The sequence below is a fragment of the Helianthus annuus genome, chromosome 17, assembly GCF_002127325.2.
Source record: "Helianthus annuus cultivar XRQ/B chromosome 17, HanXRQr2.0-SUNRISE, whole genome shotgun sequence".
Classification (NCBI taxonomy): Eukaryota; Viridiplantae; Streptophyta; class Magnoliopsida; order Asterales; family Asteraceae; genus Helianthus; species Helianthus annuus.
In genome coordinates this window covers 181,756,660-181,771,866 of record NC_035449.2, presented here as the reverse complement: position 1 = coordinate 181,771,866, position 15,207 = coordinate 181,756,660, and positions in this window count along the sequence as shown.

Sequence of the window (15,207 nt, the reverse complement as noted above, 5' to 3'; positions counted from 1 at the left end):
ATGAGTTGAAATGGCTCCAAGCACTCCTATTTATAGGCTGAACAGAAGCCTGGGCACGGCCCCGTGGCCATCTGACACTCTCTCTCTTCATTAATTGTGATGCGCAATTACAATAAATGCGCCTGCAGTACTCTGACCACGGCCCCGTGTTCGCTGGGCACGGCCCCGTGGTGGGCAATAGAAGCTTCTATTAGTTTGTCTTTTCTGCTGCTTCTTGGGCACGGCCCCGTGCTCGCTGAGCACGGGGCGTGTTCAGTCTTCTGCCTTCTCTCTTTTGCTCGGGAGGATGCTGTCGAGGGGTCGAGCAATCCACTTTTGTCCCTTTTCTTGTATTTATGTTAGATTTTGCTGTCTTTTTGATTCTTTTGTGAATTTGAGCTCATTTAATCCTGAAAATACAAAAGGAAGACAAAAACACACTTTTTCCAACATTAGTACTAAAAAAGGGTTAGTTTTATGCCACAATTGATATAATTTATATGTTGCATTTTGCGCGTATCACTTACACAAACTCACAAAAATATTGTTTGTAAATATTTCTTTACTGCATTCCTTATATTCAAAAATCCCAAAAAGATTTTAGTGTGTTTTAGCATAAATTTTGAAAAAATTCAAAAAGATTTTCGGCAACTGGTGTTGAAGCTGATTTTCAAAATTCCAAATGCTAAATATGATGACAATTGGTTTAGGAGAGTGTATTTAAGAGTTTAAATCTTTCAAGTGGTCATTAGAAATTTTTGTAGAGAAAATGTTTTTGCAAATGGTAAAAACTATATTCCTACAAGTGGTTCATCAGAGACTAAAAGTTAGATCATTTTATGATTTCTACAAGTGGTGTCTGAGTGAATTAAAGATTTATATTAGAAAACTTATGTTTGAGGTAGAGATTGTGCAGATAACCTGAGCTGGAGGAGAGTTAGGTCACGATCTTGGAATGGATTCTGAACTGATGAGATTAAAGATTCAACAGTTGAGGGGGAGTGTATGTTGGTGCTGATGAATGGAGAAGACGTCAACATCCGAGGGAAGATTGAAAGAGAAGAGAAGATAGAGATTGAGGATGCTTACAGCGTCAGATACTTCAAAGAGTTTGAAGAGAAGCCCAAAGGCTGATAAAGACTGAAGATGCGAAGACTCGACACTGAAGACTCTGTCAACATCCGAGGGGGAGTTTGTTGGTGCATCCGTCTGTCGTCTACGTCTTGTATCGAGTCTTGTATAGAGTTAAATAGATCAGGGCTCGAAAAACGAGAAAGTGAGTTTTTAGGGTGATTCCGCTTGAAATGACACCTTGTCATTTTCAAGGAAATCAGCATTTAACCCTATTCCGCTTGAGATAGTTGCTGATGATTTCGCTTGAATTGTTAATGTCTAATTCCGCTTGAACTGAACATGTGTATGTTCAAGCAGAATCAGGAGGCTATAAATAGTCCTCCCAAGCGAAATCTCAGTAGTTGTAGTTCCAGTGTGCAACGAAGTGCTGCCGAAGTGTCGAGTTGCTGTAAACGTCATTATTATCAATCAAACGACAGTTTAAAGTGTAAAGCTTGCTGAATTAACCTCAGTTTCTTAGTTTCCGCCTCTGAAACTGAGATAAACTCTTCTGATCGACTCGTTCGGGTCTGAAAACGATCCTACAGAAACAACTTATTGACGTATTGGCTTTTTCAGAAAGCCAATAAGTCAAAATAATGTTTGGGTTATGAAAAAGACTGTTTGAAACAACTTTTTGTATAGAAGGAAAAGTCAGTTTCGAAAAGCTAGTATTTTGTGACTTTTTGGAACTTCTTATAACTTTTCAAAACACAATTACAGAATTGCCCCTACCCTAAGCTAATCCACCCATAAGCTAATCTAAACACTTTCTAAAAAACAACTTATTAACTTATTTTTTTTTCCCACCTCATAAGTTAATCCAAACACTCTTTTGTATAAAAGAGATATTCAATCGGTATCCGATCAATTGTTGTAGTACCACTACGATACCAGCACTCGGCATATCAACCGAAAGAGATAACTAGACCGAAACCATAAAAATGGATGCCGGTACAGGTTTGGATGATATCGGTACCGATATTATTCGTTATGAATTGGTTCGGTTCGTAATGGCACCGGTAGGAACGTCAAGAAAACCATAAAAATATACACCGGTACCAATTATTCACAACTCGGTTTTGAGTAAAATTTATATAGAGACGTATATAAAAATAAGCATATCAGAACGGCATACTCTTAATTTTATAAAACATCGTATTTTAAAAGTTATAGGAGGATTAAAAAAATACGCTCAAAAGCTAGTATAACTACAAAAAAAAATATGTCTGTGCTTCAATCGCTTATAAATTACTAATCACAACTCGATTTTAAAGAAACTTACACCGACACATATATAAAAATAGGTTCTATAATAAAAATTAGAGTTAAATGTCATTTTAGTCCCTGTGGTTTTGGACATTTTGACAGTTTAGTCCAAAGGTTTCATTTTTCGTCTGTGGGTTCAAAAAGGTTTCATCGTTGTCATTTTAGTCCACAGGGTTAACTTTATCCATTTTTTATGTTAACGAGAAGGGCAATTCGGCTATTTTATATGGCTGAAGTGTCCTTCTAGTTAACAGAATTACATATAATATGACTGACATGCCTTCTTGTTAACAGAAAATGGATGAAGTTAACTTAGTGGACTAAAATGACAACGGTGAAACCTTTTCAGACTCACATACGAAAAATGAAATATTTGGACTAAACTGACAAAATAATTAAACCACAAAGAAAAAGACTAAGATGACATTTAACTCTAAAAATTACAAGAGAAACAAATGTACTAAATCAATTAACTAACTGCATAAGATTTGCAAAGGCTGATTAGCAGTTCTTCGTCGGGCCACTAGCCACTGGCTATCGATTGGACCAATTTTTCCATGGGCCACACTGTCCATTCCGGTGACGTACGTTTTCTCTAGTTTTAAGGCACACAATTTTGTGTGCGCGCTCTCTCTCTCACTCTACAGTCTACACAACGCTAAGGGTACATGGTAGGTGGGGACCAAGTTTGCCGCACGGGGAATGATTGCCGGCTTCAAGTCGATGAGTGGGGAGTGGTGATTTCGATGACTACTCACTGATACGGGAAGAGGAGAAAAGGAGGAGAGAGTTGGTTTAATGGTGGGTCTCAAACCTTTCAACCAATCACAACTTTTTTTTAAATTATTTACCACTGTAGGTATTTGATCCACTGCTAGTGATTGAGTGAAAAATGAGGAGTGAGATAGGGACTTAACATGACATGGTATTATTGGCTAGAGAATAACTCAAACACCGTAAGTGATTGAACGGTACCCTCCATCCTAATCACAATTTCTTTTCTTCTTTGCTCATTTCAATCGTACATCACAGATCAACAGGCGTCATCAACAAGTTCCGCTATCAACGATTTCCCACAGCGGCGACAATGTGGTTGTGTGTTGGGTGCTACTAAATACACCACATCCCCCCTTTTTACTAATCATACCCCCGCTGTAAAAACATTGCATCATTACATTACATTACAAATCAACATTTAATTGTTTTTTTTGTCTTTGTTGTTATTATTGTTGTTATTAATTATTATTATTATTATTATTATTATTATTATTATTATTATTATTATTATTATTTTGTTTTACATAAGCGCATACAACAGTAGTTTTGTAGAATTTTGTGATACAAACAACAAATACAATCAAACACAAGAAATAGCGACAAAACGGTGACAAAATCTTATTAACCCAAACCAAAAAGATTTTCCCCCCAAGATACACAAATGATCTTACAATAGTAAGATCTGATACAAAGTACAAAGTACAGAAATACAGATGATGATCATCCACTGATGATCATCAACAACACAAGATAATTCTCTCAGATACAGTTGAGAGAATATAACAAATCTTCAACGAATACAACTGAAACCCTAATCGGAGGATACAGAGAAGATAAAGTACAGATCTAAGCAACTGAATGATTGAAGAGAGAGAGAGAGCCTTTTATACACCAATCTTCCATATGAGTCCAAATCTATCAGCTGATATACACAAACAGTCCTCCAAGTTACACTCTAGCCCTTAGATATTTTCTGTAACAATAACAAGGCTAACAATACACATGAGCCCACTAAACATAAGCCCAACAACAATAAGACAACCCAAATGAATGAAAGTAAACTGAATGATAATAAGCCCAAGTCCAGTAATATTTTTAACATCCCCCCTTCATTCAGTTGGGTTAAACAAATCACGCATACCAAGATTTTTACAAGCAATTTCATGTTGAACCACAGTAAGACCTTTTGTAAACATATCAGCAAGTTGACTTTCTGAGTCAACTTTTTCAGTTCTTATAATACCATCAGAAACTTTTTCCCTTAGGAAATGCAAATCAAGTTCAAAGTGCTTTGTTCTTTCATGAAATACAGGGTTTGCTGCTATTGACAAAGCAGCTTGACTGTCACAAAATAGAGCCATAGGTAAAGAACAATTGACACCCAACTCAGACAATAAGTTTTTTAACCACATTAACTCACAGGTAGCAGAACACATAGATCTATACTCAGCTTCTGCTGTTGATCTAGAAACAACATTTTGTTTCTTACTTTTCCAAGAAACAAGACACTGTCCTAGAAAAATACAGTAGCCAGTAACTGACTTTCTGGTACTTAAACACTTAGCCCAGTCAGAGTCAGCATAACCAAATAAATCTAAGTTATTACTTTTCTTAAAACTAATTCCTTTACCAGGACTTAGTTTCAAATATCTTAACAATCTCAAAGCTAATGCCAAATGAACTTCTTTAGGGCTATGCATGAACTGGCTCAAAAACTGAACTGTGTAACTGATATCTGGTCTTGTTAAAGACAAGTATATCAGTTTCCCAATTAGTTTTTGAAAACCTGTAACATTTGTAAGCAACTCAAGATTTTTTTCAACTTTAGATGTAACCAAATAACTTTGTTCTATAGGAGTACTTACAGGTTTACACCCTAAGTACCCAAACTCATTTAAAAGTTCCAAGCAATACTTCCTTTGACTAAAACAAATTTCATTTTTATCATATAGAACTTCAATACCCAGGAAGTATTTTAAAACACCCAGATCTTTAATCTTAAAAGTATCATGTAAGACCTTTTTAATATTTTCAATTTCAATAACAGAATTTCCTGTTAACACAACATCATCCACATATACAAGAAGAAATACAATAGCACCTTTTTTATCCAAAATGAACAAAGAATGATCACATTTACTCTGAATAAAACCAAAGTTTAATAACACATCTGTTAACCTTTCATTCCATTTTCTAGGTGCCTGTTTAAGGCCATACAATGATTTAACCAGCTTACACACCTTTGTTTCATTTTTAGAATAGTAACCTTGTGGTAATTTCATGTAAACATCCTCAGTTATAGACCCATGCAAGAATGCATTATCAACATCTAACTGAAACAAAGGCCAATTAAAATTAACAGCTAATGTAACAACAGTCCTGATAGTCACCATTTTGACTACAGGTGAAAAGGTTTCTCCAAAATCCAAACCTTCTCTTTGATTAAAACCTTTAGCTACAAGCCTAGCTTTAAACCTTTCAATTTCACCATTTGACTTATACTTAACTCTAAAAACCCATTTACATCCAATAGCCTTCCTGCCTTGAGGAAGATCAGCTAGAATCCAAGTATTGTTCCTGAACAAAGCTTCCATTTCTTTGTTCATTGCTTCAACCCACCTTGGATCACTAGCAGCTTCCTCATAACAGGTTGGTTCAGTTATTTTATTCAAAGCAGTTGCAAAACACAGATTTTGAGCAGACAAACAAGAGTATTTAACAACTTTATCTAAACTGTACTTAGATTTGCTATTAAGAACAAAATCTTCAAACCTTTTTGGCAATACAGAATTCCTATTAGATTTTCTAACAGTAGACCTAGTTCCCTCAGATAGGATGTTCTCTTCATTTGAGGTCCTAGTGTCCTCTGCCCTACCAGACCCTTCACTACTACTACTATCAACTCTACTGCTGGAACTAGGATGCTCAACATCAGTAGAAGTGGCAGATGTAGAGGGGAGTGGTTGCTGATCCTCACCAGTAACCTCATGAGAACTAGTATTCCCCTCTTCATCATTGGGATTTAAAGAATTAATGGTTAATGCTTCAACAGTATCAAAAAAATTTAAGTGATTTACATTTTCTGAAACAGAGTTGTGTTGATTGGTTAAATTTAAAGACTTATAAGGAAACACAGTTTCATAGAACTTAACATCTCTTGAATAAAACTCCTTTTTGTTATCTAGACTCCATAACTTGTAACCTTTTTTAACATTTGAATAACCAATCAAAACACACTTTTCAGAATTAACAGAAAACTTGTCTAAATCATTTAAGACAGTGCTAAAGCATAAATAACCAAAAACTCTAAGATGAGCAAAGGAGGGTTTAAAACCAAACATTATCTCATATGGACTTTTTCCTAAAAGAACAGAAGAGGGTAACCTGTTAATAAGATAAACAGCAGTCAATATGCAATCAGACCAAAAACTAAGTGGAACACCACTTTGAAACAACAAGGATCTTGCCAAATTTAAAAGATGTCTATGCTTCCTTTCAACCACACCATTCTGTTGAGGTGTGTAAGCACAAGAAGTCTGATGTAAAATCCCTTTAGTTTTACAAAAAATGTCCATTTTATTATTAACAAACTCAGTACCATTATCACTCCTAATGATTTTAATCTTTTTCTTAAACTGAGTTAAAACTAATTCATAAAAAATTTCAATATTTTCAAACACATCCATTTTAGTTTTTAACAAATAGCACCAAACAGCTCTAGAATAATCATCTACAATGGTTAAGAAATATTTAAAACCATCTCTACTAGAGACCTTATAAGGACCCCAAACATCTAAATGAACTATATCACCTACACTTTTTGTTTTGTGTTCACTCAAAGGAAAAGGGACCCTCACCTGCTTAGCCCTATGACAAATTTCACAAGGATTTTTAGAAATATCAGTAACTCCTATCTCATTTTTTAAAATTGACAAGATCTGGTCAGCAGGATGACCTAACCTGCTGTGCCACAAGTTACAGCTATTTATACTATTAAAGCACAAATTAACAGAATTACCACTTTTACTAACAAAGTACAGCCCATTATCCTGTTTACCAGTCACCAGGATTCTCCCTGATTTCGAATCCTGAAGTAAACAAGAATACTCATTAAAGATAACCCTAATTTTATTATCTTTAGACAGTTTATACACAGATAACAGATTCACATTATAATCAGGAACAAAAAAAACATCATTCAGAATAACATCTTTAGCAAGACTAATACTACCAATCTTAGCTACTTTAGCTTTTGTTCCATTTGGGTGAGAAACAGTTAAATCATATTCAGATACATCCACACAATTGAACATATCTTTATCAGTTTTAACCATATGTTGGTTAGCCCCAGAATCACAAATCCAATTATAATCAAATCCAAAATTAATTAAACTAGAACAGCAAACATTGCTAAACTCACCTCCCATATTAGACCCTTGAGAATCAGAACTGATTTTTTCACAAACAAGACTTAAAAGCTTAGCAACCTGTTCTGGAGTAAAAGGAGACACAGAAGGAGCAGATATAGAAGACACATTGGATTTGTTATTTGAAAAAATTTTTCCACTTTGACCTCCAGGTTTTTTCTTAAAACCTGAGGGGTACCCAACCAACTCATAACATCTATCAGATGTATGACCAATTTTATTGCAATGTGAACACTTAAGATTTGGATTAGGACCTCTAAATTCCTTTTTCTTTTGATCAAAAGATGAGTTTCCTTTAGACACAAATGACACACTTTGACCTTTTGTTCCAACACTAGCATTCCTATGTGATTCTTCTCTTGAAACAATAGAAAAAGCAACTTTGACAGTAGGTAATGGCTCTTTAATCAATAAGTTTGTTCTTACAGGTTGATAGACATCATCTAAACCCATAAGAAACTGCATCAGTTTTATCAAGGTTGAAAAATCATTATAATCTTTTGCTGCTTGACAAGAACATGTGGGCAGTTGAAGCACAGCATCAAACTGTTTCCACATGGTATTTAGTCTATGATAATACTCAGAAACTGAACTTCCACTTTGAGTAATACAATTAATTTTTTTATATAAATCATAAACTATAGAGCCATCTACCTTGTCATAAGTTTCTTTTAGATCATTCCAAACTTCTGAGGCTAACTTAGAGAAAACTTGCCCTAAGTATAATTCCTCAGACACAGAATTTAGCAACCAACTTAACACAACTGAATTACATCTGTCCCATTGAGTGCTAAGAACATCATCCTCAGAATTTTTCTTACACTTACCATCTATAAAGCCAAATTTATTTTTAGCTTCAAGTGCTAATTTCATAGCACTAGACCATACTCTGTAATTTTCAGTTCCCTTTAATTTTATACCAACAATTGTTAAAGAACTAGAATCACTAGGATGAAGAAATAAAGGATCACCTATATCCAGTTTACTAATCAAGGTCTGAGAAGACCCAGCACTATCATCTTTACCAGTCATGATTAACAAACAATGACAAAACAACCACAAATAACAAACAATCAATAACAAGACAAGAACACAACAACCCCTAAGGCGAAGCTGTATCAGTGTCCAGATTCCAGGTTCGTCACTTATAGTGCCTGGACAGGTCTTAATACAGGAGCCAAATACTAAAGATAAACCAAGCACACGAAAGAAAACAAATAACAGAAAGCCACAGATCAAATATATCAAACAAGTAAGTGCCGGTCCTCACTACCCCGACTTCAACTAAATCAACCAACAGAAAGTAAAGAGAGGAGAAGAATAATCTCACAGTGGGTGCAAGCTACCAAGAACAACACCAGATCTAACCAGATCTGAAGTTGATTCACAAAGATAACCAACAAAAGAAAACCGGTTGGTTTGCCCTAAATCTTCAAGGATTTAGAGACCAACGCAGCTCTTCACCACGAAGACAGAAACCCTAGCAAGGGTTTGAAGTATCCAAAACCAAGATCCAGAAGATCTACCAACTACAAAACCAGATCTGCAACTTGAAGCAGACCTACATACAAACAACACACTAAATCAGATTTAAACAGCGGAAACAAGAACGGATCAAGAGCCAAGAAGCTCTGATACCATGTAGAATTTTGTGATACAAACAACAAATACAATCAAACACAAGAAATAGCGACAAAACGGTGACAAAATCTTATTAACCCAAACCAAAAAGATTTTCCCCCCAAGATACCCAAATGATCTTACAATAGTAAGATCTGATACAAAGTACAAAGTACAGAAATACAGATGATGATCATCCACTGATGATCATCAACAACACAAGATAATTCTCTCAGATACAGTTGAGAGAATATAACAAATCTTCAACGAATACAACTGAAACCCTAATCGGAGGATACAGAGAAGATAAAGTACAGATCTAAGCAACTGAATGATTGAAGAGAGAGAGAGAGAGCCTTTTATACACCAATCTTCCATATGAGTCCAAATCTATCAGCTGATATACACAAGCAGTCCTCCAAGTTACACTCTAGCCCTTAGATATTTTCTGTAACAATAACAAGGCTAACAATACACATGAGCCCACTAAACATAAGCCCAACAACAATAAGACAACCCAAATGAATGAAAGTAAACTGAATGATAATAAGCCCAAGTCCAGTAATATTTTTAACAAGTTTAATACCAAATTACCACCAAACATCTTTGATACTTCACAAAGATTCATATTAAGGGTTTCAAAAACTAAACAAAGATGGTTTGTACTTGAAACTGGAAAGAAAACTAACACAGTGGCATATATCTTCCAAGTCAGCACTAACTAATTTCTTCAAAATTACCAATTCTTCTAAACCAACTTTATACCTGTAGAAACGAAGTAGAAATAAACATTACGTTTTGAACATCACTAAAAAGACATAAAATTTTGATTTTTTACAGCTTAAGTTTTATCATTGCTACCGTTGATTTTTATTGTTACTTCTTCTGCATCATTAGACCCAGCATTGAGATCTTTAGCACGAACCACAATAAACAGTGGCAGATCTAGCATAGAAGGTCAGGGGTATCCAAAAATTATTTTTTTTTATCAGAGATGTCCTTTGTATAAAAAAATAAAAATTTTACACTACGTAGACGAAGGAGTTTTTTTTACTGAACTAATGCTTCTTTCAAAATCAAAATCACAAGTAATGCCATCCAAAAATTTCTTGCACAATTAGTGCTAAAGCCATTTGAAATGGCGAAATTTCTAGCATCCTAGGGTTGTGTCAGTTATTTTCAGTTTGTGCAGGAGACCAATAATTTGAAAAGGTACAATAGCCATTTGTAATGGTGAATTCTGAACAAAAAAGGTACCAAAGCCATTTGTAATAGCGAGGATGTCATAGCCATTTCAAATGAGGTTTTAAATAATGAGGTTTGAATGATTCAAATTCTAGTAGAATCAAAAGAAAAAGACTCCGATCCAATCAATCCAAGACTTTTAAAAGATGTATATAACTATATATAAGCACACACATTCTAACATATATTTCATTGTGTGTAAGTGAAGATGGGATTAAAGAGTGTCACTGTTTTCTTCTTGGTTATACTCTTTGCACTTGTCATCATTTCTTCTATAACTATAGTTCTCCAAGCAGAAGAAGGATACCAACCTGAGGTTAGGCGGGGTGGTAGCTGGAGATGTTGGGGTCAAGACATATGTGACATTAGAAGAGGGTATATTTTCTGTAAAAAGTTATAATTTTATGGAAAAACAAAACTAATGATTCTCATAAGTTCGATATTTTAAGTACTAAAGAAGGATATATGTCACGACCCGCGACCGCCACCTTCTACTCTCTCGCGGCCCGCAAGAGACCCTAGCTAGAGCTTAGGTGGCCTTAGTCAACGGGTAGACTAGCCACGTGTCCGACACATGTCCAACACGTGTCTGAGGCGACCGACAGGAGCTCCCGCACCTCGCGAGACACATTGGTGTCCTTCTCGCGCCCTGCAAGAGACACCAGAACTTAGAAAATTTATTTTTCGTTTCGGTTTTCGTCGTACGTGTTTAGGGTTTTGGTCGCGGCTTGTTCTACGGTGTTTTCGGATGTCGTTACAATATATATGATATTTTGAATCTGGTTTAGATTTACGCTTGCTCACATTTTTCTATGGTAGCAGTAGGCCTGCATGGGGAGGACGACCACCATATATTGCAGTTTTCGCCATTCAAAATGACATTATGTACAGAAACATGCAGATTTCGCCATTCAAAATGGAATGTTGTGCAGAATTCGCCTTTCTGAATGGCTGTTGTACCTAACATTGCAGAATTCGCCATTTGTATTGGCTTTATGTGCAGCTTTTTGCAGATTTCGCCATTCTTAACGGATATGGTACCTTTTTTAATGATCTGAGCCCTGCACATTCTGAATATTCCTGCCACAAGACTACGAGGTTTGTAATTTCGCCATTTCAAATGGCTTTAGCACTAATTGTGAAAGAAATTTTTGGACGGCATTACTTGTGATTTTGATTTTGAAAGAAGCATTAGTTCAGTAAAAAAAACTCTAGACGAAGTTGAAGGATATTTTTATACTACGGAGATGGAGTTGAGGGGTAGCCTCCTTATATACTGGCTCCGCCCCTAACAACAAATAAGTCCCCTTTACCATGAGCAGCGATAACCTCATACCGACCATCAAGTATTTCCCCAAGAGGGTATTGACGTGATCGTGTCGTCCCGATCAGTCAAAAACCTAATTAACCTAGGTAGCTAGGGTAAGTCGAGTATCGTATCCACGAAGAGCATGTGGTTAGTATTGCATGGCCTGTTCGATTAGTTAGACTATTTACAAAAATGTACAAAGTAATTATAAAGCTTGCTAATTTTCTTTATTTGATTAGTTTGAAAGGATATCGGAGTGAACCAACAATGTGTATTATCTAAAACACTTGTGATTTACTAAAATTGCAACTAAAATACTAACTAGAAAGTTGAAACAAGAAACGAGAATACGGATCACACCCGGTTCGATAATTGCAAGACCTAGGGTTCCTACATGTTTTAACTTGATTCCATTGCATATAGTGATTAACAGATTACTATCACGAAGCTTAGGTGCCAATTGTTATCAACGTCATAGACAACGGACCGTAATGCACTTCGTTGCCTCGGACATGTAAATCCTAACCTACGATAAGGCATAAGTGCACAAATTCATTTCGCAAAGTCATAACTTTATCATCGTTCGACAATTCACAAATTAAATTCAAATGCACGACAATTATCATAAGTTTCAAATACTAAACAATTTGTCACAAAACCAAATTAAAATACAAATGTATAAACCCTAGAAATCTTACAACATCTACACCGGGGTGAATCCGAAGAGACTAGCCACTCATGATACTCGTCCGACCTTCAAAAGCTTGATACGAGATTGAGTGCATGATGATTCGGTATGGTGCGGGAGATGTGTGATGGTCGATGATTATGTTGAGTCATCAGTTGAGAGACGGCTGCCTCCTAAAAAAATCGACAATAATGAATTTTTCCAAAATGTTGTTCACGGCTGCCAATAGAGATCGATGATGTTGGGCCTCGATTTAAGAGCCCAAAAATTATGAGTATTGTTGCTGCCCAACTTCCGTATGATGATGATGATGAAAATAATAATTGGGAAACAATTTTGTATGGAATAATTGGATCCCAATCAAGGTAAGTTTTCTGGCCTGGAGATTATCCTTGGATCGGGTTCCTACGTTGGTAGCTTTGGCTCGCAGGAACGTGAATACGGGTCAGATTCGATGTAGGCTCTGTGATATGTATGATGAGGACGCGGATCATTTGTTTGTGGGCTGTGAAGTGGCTCAATGTGTATGGAATTTCGTATCACAATGGTGTAGGATATCTAGTATATTCGCTTTCCGAGTGAAAGATATACTGGACTGGCACAAACATGTAAAGGGTTGTGAAAAATGGAGGAAGCTGGTGTATGCTATCATGCAGGTGGCACTATGGGCTGTGTGGAGATGTAGGAACGATGTGGTATTCAACAGCAAAGAAATCAGTATTGATCGGATTTTAAATGAAATAAAACATTTGGCGTTCCTATGGATAAGTAGCCGCTCGAACTTAAGAGGAATCACTTGGGAAGAATGGTGTAAGGAATTGGTTATAAGATTAGAAGGGCTGTAATCTGATATGTAAACTTTGGTATGGGCTAACATTTGGTTAGCTCTTTGATTAATGAAATAAATTTTGTTTGCCGTTAAAAAAAAAAAATAGAGCCAAAAATAAAAATAATGAAGATTGCTCCCCAAAGTAATTAATGTTGCCCCAATAATCGATGGTGGCTGCCCACTATCCGTAAGTAATGATGATGTCCCTCCTTTCAATTATGAGAGCCCACAAGTCCATTACTTGCTCCCAAAATCGGTGGTGGTGGCTGCCAAATTTTCGTAATAATGGGCTGCCCCTAGTTGATGATTTAGATGATAACATATGAGCCCAAAAAAAAATCATCCAACACTAACAAAAGACCACGTGCCATCTTCCATGTTCACATTCAAAGTGATGATGATTGTTGACTTAGTGTGTGATAGGGGTGTTTATCGAGTCAAATATCGAATTTTCGAATTATTCCAATCGAATTGTTCGAATAATTTTTATTTTTCCTTGAATTCGTATTTGATTCGAATTCGATTAAAACCTATCGAATTCGATTCGAATTCGTATTCGAATAAAAAACTCAATTCGTATTCGATTAAAAATTCGAATTCGAATCAAATTCGAATAAATTCGATTTAATTCAGATTCTTTAAAAACATGTAAAAAACATTCAAAATGAAACATAAATTTTAAAGCGGCCGTAAAGCATGATATCACATTAAAAAGTTCCAAATAAAGTATCACAAGTCTAAATTTCAAAACGAGAAGTCGGGAATAACCACTCCACATTACAAGTTAATATTTTTATGCTTAGAAATCTATTGATAGATTTGTTAATTAGGTTTTAGTTATGGGCTATGTATGGGTTTGGTAATGGGTAATTTTAATACTTGGAAAAAAAATTGAAAAATTTTATATTATCTCCTAATAAAAGTTATATATATTATATATAAAAATAATAAATAAAAGTGTATAATTTTTATTCGAATTTCGAATCGAATCGAATTTGAAAATATAAATTCGTATTCGATTCGTATTCGATTTACTAGAGTCGAATTGAATCGAATTCGAATTCTTATAATCGAAACGAATTCTTGATAATCGAATCGAATTTAAACGAATTTCGAATTTTTCGAATTCGAAACGAATTCTGCACACCCCTAGTGTGTGATGCTCCAAAGGCTCGGCCCACTCTCTGCATGTATATGGCTGCGTGTAGTTTAATGTTAGCCGCCAAAAACAAGTCCACCAAAAATAATGGACACGTGATGATGATGTTTTTTTCTTTTCTGATATTGCTTGTCTGTTGCTTCTTCCAATTCTAAGGGTGAAGGGGGTGCTCACCTAATAGGTGAGTCCCCTCTCTTACGCCAAACCAATCCCCGAGTGCCACGTCAACTCCCCTCTTAAACTCCCCTAACACCCCAATTTGATGGCGTCACTCCCCTCTTAACTCTCCTTATTTTTTTATTCAAAAAAAAAAAAAAAAAGGAAAAGCTTTGATTGGTTGGAAATTATCTTGGCCCCACCATCCCTCTCCTTCTTCAGCGGTGAACCCACACCCAAATCAGACCCCGATTCGGGACCCCGCAGTGATGGCGGCGGTGTTCCCGATCGGGGAATCCCATCACCGATCGCCTTCACCGCTTACACCCCGTACACCCTAATAGAGATATCATATTGACTTTGTGTTATGTTCAAAACTAGTGAAATTTCCCGCGCTGTGCGGCGGGGAATTCAAACGTTATCGATTCATTTTGTTTTGTAACGGAATAAATACGATATCTGTTTAGTTTGTTACCTACCGTTGTTTTACTCGTAAATACCAGTACCATACCGGTTGGTTATAAAAATAACAAATTTAGAACTAGAGAAAACAACCTAAAAGTGAAAAAAGAATGAATAAATCACGAAAAATATTATTAAGAATAATAGATACTCAAACTTTTATTTAGCAGCAGA